Below are 14,594 nucleotides of genomic sequence, written 5' to 3' on the forward strand. Positions count from 1 at the left end.
TGTATAAAATTATAGCATATTTCCTTGCACTTAGGACTCAATGCATTTAGCTCATTAAATTTAGCTATTATCTGAGATTTAGACTCAAACTTTATACTAGTTATGAAGATACTTGTAATAAAAATTTTTGTCAATTTGCCTTCATAAAATAGAGATCATGATAAATCTTTTTATAATCCCATTTTCATATATTTGTCTATAGACTCATTCATTGGAAAAGTATTTATTTAGTATCTAACATCCTACGCTGGCATTCAATACCTTCCATTTCTTGTCTGCCTTTAATGTAAATGCTTTAGCATTTTACTTATAAGGAGTGTAAGTCCTGGTCATGCTGATATCTACTTACCTGCATAGAAAATACTGGTACTTTTCATTGAAAATAAAATTTACATTTGTAAATGTGTCTCTATCTTTTAGAGTTTGATATGTTCCTAAATTGTGCAAAGTGGAGGACCAACCCCTGGATCTAATTAAATCTATCAAATTAAATAACCTGCCAGAATATTAGGCAGATTTTCCTGCCTAATAATATTCGGAGAAGGCAATGGCAATTATTACTACTTCCAATAATATCTTTTGTTCACACTGAAGAAAGAACAGTTTAAATATTCCTATTTAAAAATTAACAATCACTTAAGCTTGTACTGATGATGAAAGGTAATAACATTCCTAAAAGATCTGGTCAAAAGAGTAAGGCACCTGGGACACCCTAGCCTATGCCCACTTCTATGCCCACTTCAGCTCCAGCCATCCCACCAAGCTGGCCCTAGCACAGGATGGCCTGAGACCCCGTGGCCCATACCCACTTGAACTCCAGCTGTCCTGCCCTGGAGTCTCCAACAGAGCATGCCAGGGTCCCCTTCCCAGTAAACGCTCATTTCAGCCATAGCTGTCCTACCAGGTGGCAGCATATTTACAATAGCCCAGATAGGGAAGCAACCAGTGTACCTATTGATAGAATGCATAGGAATTTTGGGATTTCACCTGAAACTATCACAGCATGGTTAATTGGCTATACAGTATAAAATAAAGTTGTTTTTTTTTTTTAAAGAATAATGTGACACACACAGAGAGACAATGTAACATTACTTAGGGATAAAATTAAATCTTTCTATGCGCATCAACATTGGTGGACCCAGAGAGTATTATGCCAAGTAAAATAAGTTAGACAGCAAGAAACAAGTACCTTTTGATTTCACGTGTATGCAAAGTCTAAAGAATAAAACAAACATCAAAATAGAATCAGACTCATACACACACTGGTGATTGCAAGAGTAGAGACTGAGGAGATTAAGAGGTACAAACTACCAGTTATAAAATAAGTCATGGGGATGTAAAGCAACAGTTTAGGGAACATGGTCAATAACACTGTGATAGCTTTGTACAGTGATAAGTGGTAACTAGATTTATCATGGTGATCAATTTATAGATTATATAAATATCAAATCATTTGGAAATGTGTACAACTATACTGCAATAAAAAACAGCAAGGCAAATTTGTTAAGTTAGGTGTTATTAAATTATGTATCATTAATGGAAAACACCTATAAGTATTTCAAAATCTTATTTAATCACATGGGAAATATACATATGTATTTATATATATATAGTGCTAACTCACAAAGTTCAGCCATTATTCACAAAATATAGGTTGAAATTCACCAATTTATTTGCAATTTTAAAATAATATTAGAGGGTGTGTAATTAGTTGATGCAGTAAAAGAGATGACTAGGTGGCAAGAATACACAGAAGAACTGTACAAAAAAGGTCTTAAGGGCCTGGATAACCATGATGGTGTAGTCACTCACCTAGAGCCAGACAACCTGGACTGTGAAGTCAACTGAGGTTTATGAAGTATTACTACGAACAAAGCTAGTGGAGGTGATGGAATTCCAGCTGAGCTATTTAAAACCCTAAAGGCTGATGCTATTAAAGGGCTGCACTCAATATGTCCTAAAATTGAAAAGCTCAGCAGTGGCCACACAACTGGAAAAGGTCAGTTTTCATTCCAGTCCCAAAGAAGGGCAGTGCAAAAGAATATTCAAACTACTGAAAATTGTGTTCATTTCACTTGCTAATAATATTATGCTCAAAATCTTTCAGATTGGCTTCAACAGTATGCAAACTGAGAACTTTCAGGTGTACAAACTGGATTTAGAAAAGGCAAAGGAACCGGAGATCAAATTGCCAGCATTCATTGGATTATAGAGAAAGCAAGGGAATTCCAGAAACATCTACTTCTGTTTCATTGTCTATGCTAAAGCCTTTGACTGTGTAGATCACAAAAAACTGTGGAAAATTCTTAGAGATGGGAATACCAGAGTACTTACCTGTCTCCTGAGAAACATATATGCAGCTCAAGACAACAGCTAGAACTGGGATGGAACAAAGGACTGGTTCCAAATTGGAAACGGAGAATGACAAGGCTGTATGCTGTCACTCTATTTACTTAACTTGTATGCAGAATATATTATGAAATGCCAGGCTGGATGAATCACAAGCTGGAATCAAAATTTCTGGAAGAAATATCAACAACCTCAGATATGCAGATGATACCACTCTAATATTAGTAAGAGAATAGAAACTAAAGAGCCTCTTGGTAGAGGTAAAAGAAGAGAGTGAAAAAACTGGTTTAAAACTCAACATTGAAAAAAAGTAAGATCATGGCATCCAGTCTCATTCAGTTCAGTTCAGTTGCTCAGTCGTATCTGACTCTCTGCAACCTGATGAATCACAGCACGCCAGGCCTCCCTGTCCATCACCAACTCCCAGAGTTCACTCAGACTCACCTCCATCAGGTCAGTGATACCATCAACCCTTCTCACCCTCTGTCGTCCCCTTCTCCTCCTGCCCCCAATCCCTCCCAGCATCAGAGTCTTTTCCAATGAGTCAACTCTTCTCATGAGGTGGCCAAAGTACTGGAGTTTCAGCTTTAGTATCATTCCTTCCAAAGAACACCCAGGGCTGATCTTCTTTAGAATGGACTGTTTGGATCTCCTTGCAGTCCAAGGGACTCTCAAGAGTTTTCTCCAACACCACAGTTCAGAGCATCAATTCTTTGGTGCTCAGCTTTCTTCATAGTCCAACTCTCACATCCATACATGACCACAGGAAAAACCATAGCCTTGATTAGATGGACCTTTGTTGGCAAAGTAATGTCTCTGCTTTACAATATGCTATCTAGGTTGGTCATAACTTTCCTTCCAAGGAGTAAGCATCTTTTAATGTCATGGCTGCAGTCACTATCTGCAGTTATTTTGGAGCCCCCAAAAATAAAGTCTGACACTGTTTCCTCATCTATTTCCCATGAAGTGATGGGGCCAGATGCCATGATCTTCGTTTTCTGAATGTTGAGCTTTAAGCCAATTTTTTCAATCTCCTCTTTCACTTTCATCAAGAGGCTTTTTAATTCCTCTTCACTTTCTGCCATAAGAGTGGTGTCATCTGCATATCTGAGGTTATTGATATTTCTCCTGGCAATCTTGATTCCAGCTTGTATTCTTCCAGCCCCCCCCTTCTCATGATGTACTCTGCATATAAGTTAAATAAGCAGGGTGATGATATACAGCCTTGACGTACTCCTTTTCCTATTTGGAACCAGTCTCTTGTTCCATGTCCACTTCTAACTGTTGCTTCCTGCATATAAACATATAAACATATAGGTTTCTCAAGAGGCCGGTCAGGTGGTCTGCTATTCCCATCCCTTTCTGAATTTTCCACAGTCTATTGTGATCCACACAGTCAAAGGCTTTGGCATAGTCAATAAAGCAGAAATGGATGTTTTTCTGGAACTCTCTTGCTTTGTTGATGATCCAGCGGATGTTGGCAATTTGATCTCTGGTTCCTCTGCCTTTTCTAAATCCAGCTTGAACATCTGGAATTTCATGGTTCACATATTGCTGAAGCCTGGCTCGGAGAATTTTGAGCATTACTTTACTAGCTTGTGAGATGAGTGCAATTGTGCGGTAGCTTGAGCATTCTTTGGCATTGCCTTTCATTGGGATTGGAATGAAAACTGACCTTTTCCAGTCCTGTGGCCACTGCTGAGTTTTCCAAATTTCCTGGCATATTGACTGCAGCACTTTCACAGCATCATCTTTCAGGATTTGAAATAGCTCAACTGGAATTCCATCACCTCCACTAGCTTTGTTTGTAGTGATGCTTTCTAAGGCCCACTTGACTTCACATCCCAGGATGTCTGGCTCTAGGTGAGTGATCTCACCATCGGGATTATCTTGGTCATGAAGATCTTTTTTTGTACAGTTCTTCTGTGTATTCTTGCCACCTCTTCTTAATATTTTCTGCTTCTTTTAGGTCCATACCATTTCTGTCCTTTATTGAGCCCATCTTTGCATGAAATATTCCCTTGGTATCTCTAATTTTCTTGAAGTGATTTTTAGTCTTTCCCATTCTGTTGTTTTCCTCTATTTCTTTGCATTGATTGCTGAGGAAAGCTTTCTTATCTCTTCTTGCTATTCTGTGGAACTTTGCATTCGGATGCTTATATCTTTCCTTTTCTCCTTTGCTTTTCACTTCTCTTCTTTTCACAGCTATTTGTAAGGCCTCCCCAGACAGCCATTTTGCTTTTTTGCATTTTTTATCCATGGGGATGGTCTTGATCCCTGACCACAATCACAGAAAACTAGTCAATATAATCACACTAGGACCACAGCCTTTTCGAACTCAATGAAACTAAGCCATGCCCATGGGGCCATCCAAGACGGGTGGGTCATAGTGGAGAGGTGACAGAATGTGGTCCATTGGAGAGAGGAATGGCAAACCACTTCAGTATTCTTGCCTTGAGAGCCCCATGAGCAGTATGAAAAGGCAAAATGATAGGATACTGAAAGAGGAACTCCCCAGGTCAGTAGGTGCCCAACACACTACTGGAGATCAGTGGAGAAATAACTCCAGAAAGAATGAAGGGATGGAGCCAAAGCAAAAACAATACCCAGTTGTGGATGTGACTGGTGATAGAAGCAAGGTCTGATGCTGTAAAGAGCAATATTGCATAGGAACCTGGAATGTCAGGTCCATGAATCAAGGCAAATTGGAAGTGGTCAAACAGGAGATGGCAAGAGTGAATGTTGACATTCTAGGAATCAGTGAACTAAAATGGACTGGAATGGGTGAATTTAACTCAGATGACCATTATGTCTACTACTGTGGGCAGGAATTCCTTAGAAGAAATGGAGTAGCCATCCCAGTCAACAAAAGAGTCCGAAATGCAGGACTTGGAATCAGTCTCAAAAACGACAGAATGATCTCTGTTCGTCTCCAAGGCAAACCATCCAATATCATGGTAATCCAAGTCTATGCCCCAACCAGTAATGCTGAAGACGGTGACGCTGAACGTTTCTATGAAGACCTATAAGACCTTTTAGGACTAACACCCCCCAAAAGATGTCCTTTTCATCATAGGGACTGGAATGCAAAAGTAGGAAGTCAAGAAACACCTGGAGTAACAGGCAGATTTGGCCTTGGAATGCGGAATGAAGCAGGGCAAAGACTAATAGTGTTTTGCCAAAAAAATGCACTGGTCATAGCAAATACCGTCTTCCAACAACACAAGAGAAGACTCTACACATGGACATCACCAGATGGTCAACACTGAAATCAGATAGATGATATTCTTTGCAGCCAAAGACAGAGAAGCTCTATACAGTCAGCAAAAACAAGACCAGGAGCTGACCATGGCCCAGTCTCATTACTTCATGGCAAATAGAAGAGGGAAAGTAGAATCAGTGACAGGTTGTATTTTCTTGGGCTCCAATATCAATGTGGATGGGGACTATAGCCATGAAATTAAAAAAAAAAAAAAAGGTTTGCTTCTTGGAAGAAAAGCTATGACAAACCTAGACAGCATATTTAAAAGCAGAGATATCACTGTTTTTTCCACTAGTCATGTATGGATGTGAGAGTTGAACCATAAATAAGGCTGAGCCCTGAACAATGGATGGTTTTAAATTATGGTGCTGGAGAAGACTCTTGAGAATTTCTTGGACTGCAAGGAGATCAAGTCAGTCAAGCCTAAAGAAAATCAACCCTGAATATTCATTGGAAAGACATGTTGAAGATGAAGCTCCAATACTTTGGCTACCTGATGTGAAGAGCCAACTCATTGGAAAAGAGTGATGTTGGGAAGATTGAAGGCAAAAGGAGAAGAGGATGGCAGAGGATGAGATGGTTAGGTAATATCAATGAATCAATGGACATGAAGTTGAGAAAACTCTGGGGAAATAGTGAAGGACCGGGAATCCTGGCATGCTGCAGTCCATGGGGTTGCAAAGAGTTGGACATGACTTAGCTACTGAACAACAAAAATTAGTAGGAGCCATGTGTCAAATAAGTGTGATCTATTCTATTATATATATATATATATATACATACACACATATATATAAAGATATATATATATCTTTTGCTAAGCATTCTCCAATTCTCATATATTTTGCTTTGGCCAGAATTAGGCCACTTTCTATCTTTATATCCAAGAAACAATGAGAGCTAAGTATATTTAATTAGGTATATCTATAAGTTATTTTTAAGGAAAATTGATATTAATTAAGGAACTATTAATATCTATTGTAGGAATAAACAAGTGGAACCTGTATTTTTTAGAAGATTATAAATGCCAGATTGCAGGATAAAGAAAAAAAAAAAAACTTTAGATAAGACAAAGGTAAATCAGCTAACCTATGAAGTGATTTCAGATGTAACAGTGGAAAGAAAAAGAGATATATGAATAACTTATTTATTGGGCTTTGTAGATATTGTCCTTTTAAAAAGTGAAAGATTTGTGGCAATCCTGTAAAAAACAAGTCTATCAGCACTAGTTTTCCAATATGTGTCCACTGTGTATGTCTGTGTCACATTTTGATAATTTTTGAAATATTGTTACTGCAGTATATAAATAAATGATTCTTCATTGTTTCCATTACCATTAACAATTTTTGATCAACAGTGAGATAGAATATTTTATAATATATACATTAAACATTTGCTTTCCCCTGTTGTGAAATTATTTTTCTTTATCTAATGGATCTTAGTGTTTTGTTATCAGTTGTATGATTGGCTTTATATTTTTGGTAAGATCTCTTGCACATACACTAATTTCCTTGTATAGATTGATGCAAAATCTTTGTCTTGTTCTTGGGAATTTTCACCTATTCTATATGGAAATAGAAATATTTGTGAGATCCTTTATATAATTATTTGTGGTCCACTTCAGAGCCATGACTTGGGGCATCACAAATATATGTGGTAGCCTCTCAACTCTCATGATGCATTTGGGATGTCATGTATGATCTCAACTAATTTTTTTCAAAGATATTCCTGATACACCCTAGTCACACTAGTCAGTCCTAAAGGAAATCAATGCTGAATAATCATTGGAAGGACTGATGCTGAAGCTCTAACACTTTGGCCACCTGATGTGAAGATCTGATTGATTAGAAAAGACTCTGATGCTGGCAAAGATTGAGGGCAGGAAGAGACAGGGGCGACAGAGGATGAGATGGTTGGATAGCATCACCTACTCAATGAACATGAGTTTTTGAGTCAACTCCTGGAGCTAATGAAGGACAGGGAAGCATAGGGCAGGGATTGCAGTCCATGGGGTTGCAAACAGCTGGACAAAATATAGTGACTAAACAACAACTCTTCAATTCTATGAAGGCTGAGAAAGGTGAGGAAGCTTCAGGAGAGAAATTTGATGTTGTTTAAAGAAAGAAATCATCTCTATAACATAAGGCATGAGTTGAAGCAGCAAATGTTGATGTAGAATCTGTAGTAAGTTATCCAAAATATTCTATTTAATATAATTAAAGAAAGCAGCTGGACTAAATGTATTTTGGATGTAGATGAAATAGCCTTCTACTGGAAGAAGATGTCATCTAGGACTTTTAAAGCTAAAAGCGGGGGAGTCAATGCCTGGCTTCAAAGGACAGGCTGATTCACTTGTTAGGTGTAAATCCAGCTGGTGACTTTAAAGTTGAAGCCAATGCTTATTTACCATTCTGAACATCCTAGGGCTCTTAAAAACTTATGCTAAATCTATTCTTCCTGTGTTCTATAAATCAACCAACAAAACCTGGATGGTAACACATCTGTTTACAGCATGATTTAATGAATACTTAAATCCCACTGTTGAGACCTACTGCTCAGAAAAAAAGAAAATAAAGATTCATTTCAAAATACTACTGCTCAATGATAATATACCTGGTCACCCATAATTTCTGATGGAAATGTCCAAAGATATTAATCTTTTCTTGCCTGCTGATACAGTAGCCCTTCTGTGGTCCATGGATCAAGGACTAATTTCAACTTTCAAGTCTTATTACTTAAGAGATATGTTTCATAAGCATAATGTTTGGGCTTCTCCAGTGGTTCAGTTGGTAAAGAATCTGTCTCAATACAAGAGACACAGGAGATGCAGACCCATTCCCTGGATCAGGAAGATCCTCTGAAGTAGAAGGAAATGGCAACACATTCCATATTCTTGCCTGGAAGATCCCATGATCAGAGGAGCCTGGCAAGCTACAGTCTGTGGGGTCACAAAGAGTTAGACATGACTGAGTGACTAAGCACACAATTGCACACAAGGATATATAGCTCCCAGAGAGTAATTCCTTTGATAGATCTGCGAAAGTCCATTGAAAATCCTCCTGGAAAGGATTCACATTTCTAGCTGTCAATAAGAGCATTTATACTTCATGAGACAAGGTCATAATCCTAACATTAGTAGGAGTTTTGAAGAAGTTGATTCCAACCCTCATAGATTTGAGGAGTTCAAGACTTCCATGAAGGAAGTAACTACAGCTGTGGTGGAAATAGAAAGATAAATAGAATCAGAAGTGGAGCATAAAGATGTGATAGGATTACTGCAATTGCATGATAAAACTTGCAGAAATAAATAATTCTTATGGATGAGCAAACAAAGTGGTTTTTTGAGATGGAAACTACGTCTGGTAAAGGTACTCTGAAGATTATTTAAATGATAACAAAGAATTTAGAACATGACATAAATTTAGTTTTTGAGTAGTGGCAGGGTTTGAGAGGGATGAAAGAAGCTGTATATGGGTAAATAGCTACAAAAAAGCAATGCATGCTACAGAGAGATTGTTCATGAAAGAAAGATTGTTCAGACAGCAAACTTCACTGTCTGATTTTAAGAAAATTTCACAGCCACCCCAACATTCAGAAATCATCATTCTGATCAGATGGCAACCATCAACACTGATATAAGATACTCCATTAGCAAAAGAATTATGAATGGCTGAAGGCTCAGATGATGACTAGCATTTTTCAGCTATAAAATGTTTTTTAGTTAAGGAACAAACGTTGTTTTTCTAGATATAATTGCATTGTATGCTTAGTAAACAATATATAGTAAAACATAATTTTTATTTGCACTGGGAGACTGAAAAATTCATGTGACTTGCTTTATTGTAATATTCACTTTATTGTGACAGTCTGGAACTGAACCTGTGCTATATTTGAGGTATATCTGTATATATGAAAAAAATGTTAATGAATACCTGAAAGTATAGAGTTGTTTGGATTTGATGAAATGGGAAAACAAATAGAAATCTGATTAGAAGAAATAAGTGAAAGACTATCTTCAAAGTTTAAAATATTGAATTTTAAATCTCTTTACAGTTGCTAAACAGAAATATTAAATATGGTAAATGGCTGCAAATTAGAGATAGTAATGCATTTAGGAAAGATATAACAATGGCTATTGTCTATAGTAAATTAGTTGAGTCATTACAACTTAACACTTAGAAAAAAATGATGCTGTTATTCCTTGAGGCTCAATTTTTTATATGTTTGTAGTAATACTTTGGTAGAGATTTTATTTAGAATGATTTGAATGAATTGATTTGGATTTAATTTCTTATTTTCCAGCTAACTTTTAAACATGAATGTCAAAGTATTTTCTAATTGTCAAATTACCTCTGTTTTTGGGTTGTAAATGTCTACATCTGCTGCCTTCATTGCCTCTCCACTCTTAATCCACCCCAAACTCCTTGAGGTGGTTTGTATACACAGTGGTTTAATTTCTCTTCCCTCTTGCCCTGCCCATACACATTGATATAATTAAATGTTAAGATAATAGATTGGTCATCTGAGAGGTGATGATAATATAAAAATTTTTTAAAATGCATATTGTTAATACATATTCAAAGAAACTTAGGAAGCCATTAAAACATTGGATTATCCTAAATTCTCTGATATTACTAATAATGAGTTAAATATTTTAAGCCATTTCTCCTTTCAAGAACAGGTAAAAAAGCTAGACAAAATGCATACTTTTTAAACATCTATCTAAGTGTATCAAGTGGGTCTTAGAAAGCATCACTTTTCTAAAACTAATGAATTATACCAAGTCAAAATTAAAGAAACCCTATGAAACTCAAGTGGCATAAATGCAAATAAAATCATGTTGAAACATATGACATGAAAAACTTAATCCATAGTAAACAGATAAATTTGAGTTATTGAGAAATAATAGATTTGTTTTAAAATTAAAAAAAAAAAAAAGTGGGGCAGCTGTGTTTAGCAGAGGATTTAGGATCAACCCAATCCAGTATTTTTGCCTAGAGAATCCCATGGACAGAGGAGCCTGGGGGGCTACAGTCCATGGGGTCGCAAAAAGTTGGACATGACTGAGTGACTAATATTTAATATTATATATTTTATTAGGCTCGTAAGCAATGAGGGAAAAGTAAAAACAACAACAACAACAAACACTGAGTTAGTTGTGTATCTCAATAAAACATATACATAAGATGAATTAACCCCTTCATGGATTACAACCTTGTCATCGTGAAGGGGCTTATGTAACTCAATTAAGCTATGAGCCATGCTATTCAGGGCCACCCAAGACAGATGGTTCATAGTGGAGATTTCTGCCAAAACATGGTCCACTGGAGGAGAGAATGGCAAACCACTCCAGTATTCTTGCCACAAGAACCCCATGAACAGTATGAAAATACAAGAAGATATGACACTGGAAGATGAGACCCCAGATGAGACTGAAGATGTGACCCCAGATGAGACTGAAGGTGTCCAATATTGGACATCCAAAGATGTACACTATACTATAGAGGAAGAAACGAAAGAAAAAGATGTTGAAAAAGATAAGCAATCTAATGAGAATTACGATACAAAATAAAATGAATATTCCATAACTTAAAAACCACAAACCAAAAATTATATAATAAACAGAGGAAATTACAGCAGAATATATTAGTTAGAAACAAAAATATAGGTCAGAAGAATATACAAAAAAATACATGAAGACAATATGATTGAACATATAGAGGATATGTAAGAGCAAAGTGATGAGGTCTACCATATTTTACTGAAATTAGTCACTCAGTCATGTCCAACTCTTTGCAACCCCCTGGATCCTACCAGGCTCCTTACTTCATGGGATTTTCCAGGCAAGAGTACTGGAGTGGGTTGCCATTTCCTTCTCCAGAGGATCTTCCCAATCCAGGGATTGAACCTGAGTCTCCCACATTGTAGGCAGACACTTTATGGTCTGAGCCACCAGGGAAGTCATATAGAGGAAGAGTGGAGGGCAATTACTAATAGCTTCAGAAAAAATGAAGCAGCTGGGTGAAAGCAAAAAGGACGTTCAGTTGTGAGTGTGTTTGTACGCTCAGGTGCTCAGTCATATTCTATTCTTTGTGACCCACCAAGCTCCTTTGGCCATGGGACCATCCAAGCAAGAATACTGGAGTGGGTTTCCATTTTATTCTCCAGGGAATCTTCCTGACCCAGGGATCAAACCCATGTCTCTAAAGTCTCCTGCATTGGCAGGCAGATTCTTTAGCACTGTGCACCTGGGAAGCCCCAGATGTGTCTGGTGATGAAAGTAAAGTCCAATGCTGTACAGAAAAATATTGCACAGAAATCTGGAATGTTAGGTCCATGAATCAAGGTTAATTGAACATGGTCAAGCAGGAAATGGCAAGAGTGAACATCAACATCTTAGGAGTCAGTGAACTAAAATGGATGGGAATGGGAAAATTTAATTCTGAGGACCATATATCTACTACTGTAGATAAGAATCCCTTTGAAAAAGTGGAGTAGTCAACAAAAGAGTCTGAAATGCAGTGCTTGGGTGCAGTTTCAAAAAACAACAGAATGATTTCAGTTCACTTCCAAAGCAAACCAGTCAACATCACCAGTCATAATCCCAGTCTATGCCCTAACCATTGATGCAAAAGAAGCTGAAGTTGACTGGTTCTATGAAGACCTACAACATCTTCTAGTACTAGTACCACCCCCCCCCAAAAAAAAAGATATTCTTGTTATCAGAGGAGATTGAAATGCAAAAGTAGGAAGTCAAGAGATACCTAGAGTAAGACGCAAATTTTCCCCTGGAGAACAAAATGAACTAGGGCAAAGGCTAATACAGATTTTTCTTTCTTTCTTTTTTTTAAATGTTATTTATTTTTTTAATACTTTACAATATTGTATTGGTTTTCCCATACACGAACATGAATCCGCCACAGGTATACACGTGTTCCCCATCCTGAAACCCCCTCCCTCCTCCCTCCCCATACCATCCCTCTAGGTCATCCCAGTGCACAAGCTCCAAGCATCCAGTATCAGGCATCGAACCTGGACTGGTGATTTGTTTCTTATCTGATATTATACATGTTTCAGTGTCATTCTCCCAAATCATCCCACCCTCTCCCTCTCCCTCTCCCACAGAGTCCAAAAGACTGTTCTGTATATCTGTGTCTCTTTTGCTGTCTCACATAAAGGGTTATCGTTACTATCTTTCTAAATTCCATATATATGCATTAGTATACTATATAGGTGTTATTCTTTCTGACTTACTTCACTCTATATAATAGGCTCCAGTTTCATCCACCTCATTAGAACGGATTCAAATGTATTCTTTTTAATGACTGAGTAATACTCCATTGTGTGTAATACTCCATTGTTTATATGTACCACAGCTTTCTTTTCCATTCGTCTCCTGATAGACATCTAGGTTGCTTCCATGTCCTGGCTATTATAAACAGTGCTGAGATGAACATTGAGGTACACGTGTCTCTTTCAATTCTGGTTTCCTCGGTGTGTATGCCCAGCAGTGGGATTGCTGGGTCATACAGCAGTTCTATTTCCAGTTTTTTAAGGAATCTCTACACTGTTCTCCATAGTGGCTGTACTAGTTTGCATTCCCACCAACAGTGTAAGAGTGTTCTCTTTTCTCCACACCCTCTTCAGCATTTATCACTTGTAGACTTTTGGATCACACCCATTCTGACTGGCGTGAAGTGGTACCTCATTGTGGTTTTGATTTGCATTTCTCTGATAATGAGTGATGTTGAGCATGTTTTCATGTGTTTGTTAGCCATCTGTATGTTTTCTTTGGAGAAATATCCATTTAGCTCTTCGGCCCATTTATTTTTCTGGAATTGAGCTACAGGAGTTGCTTGCATATTTTTGAGATTAGTTGTTTGTCAGTTGCTTCATTCCTGCTGTGATTTATGTCAGAGAATGTTTTGCCTATGTTCTCCTCTAAGAGTTTTATATTTTCTGGTCTTACGTTTAGATCTAAAATCCATTATGAGTTTATTTTTGTGTATGGTGTTAGAAAGTGTTCTAGTTTCATTCTTTTACAAGTAGTAGACCAGTTTTCCCAGCACCACTTGTTAAAGAGATTGTCTGTAATCCATCTTATATTCTTTCCTCCCTTGTCAAAGATAAGGTCTCATTCTATGAGGCCACGTCACCCTAATACCAAAATCTGACAAAGATACTACAAAAAAAGAAAACTACAGCCGAAAATCACTGATGAACATAGATGCAAAAATCCTTAACAAAATTCTAGCAATCAGAATCCAACAACACATTAAAAAGATCATACACCATGACCAAGTGGGCTTTATCCCAGGGATGCAAGGATTCTTCAATATCCACAAATCAATCAATGTAATACACCACATTAACACATTGGAAAATAAAAACCATATGTTCATCTCAATAGATGCAGAGAAAGCCTTGACAAAATTCAACATCCATTTATGATAAAAACTCTCCAGAAAGCAGGAATAGAAGGAAAATACCTCAACACAATGAAAGCTATATATGACAAACCCACATCAAACATTATCATCAATGGTGAAAAATTGAAAACATTTCCCCTAAAGTCAGGAACAAGACAAGGGTGCCCACTTTCACCAGTACTATTTAACATAGTGTTGGATATTTTGGCCACAGCAATCAGAGCAGAAAAAGAAATAAAAAGAATCCAAATTGGAAAAGAAGAAGTAAAACTCTCACTGTTTGCAGATGACATGATCCTCTACATAGAAAACCCTAAAGACTCCACCAGAAAATTACTAGAGCTAATCAATGAATACAGTAAAGTTGCAGGATAAAATCAACAAACAGAAATCCCTTGCATTCCTATACACTAATAATGAGAAAATAGAAAGAGAAATTAAGGCAACAATTCCATTCACCATTGCAATGAAAATAATAAAATACTTAGGAATATATCTACCTAAAGAAACTAAATATCTATATATAGAAAACTATAAAACACTGGTGAAAGAAA

This window comes from Oryx dammah, unplaced genomic scaffold (assembly GCF_014754425.2).
Source record: "Oryx dammah isolate SB20612 unplaced genomic scaffold, SCBI_Odam_1.1 HiC_scaffold_3, whole genome shotgun sequence".
Taxonomy (NCBI): domain Eukaryota; kingdom Metazoa; phylum Chordata; class Mammalia; order Artiodactyla; family Bovidae; genus Oryx; species Oryx dammah.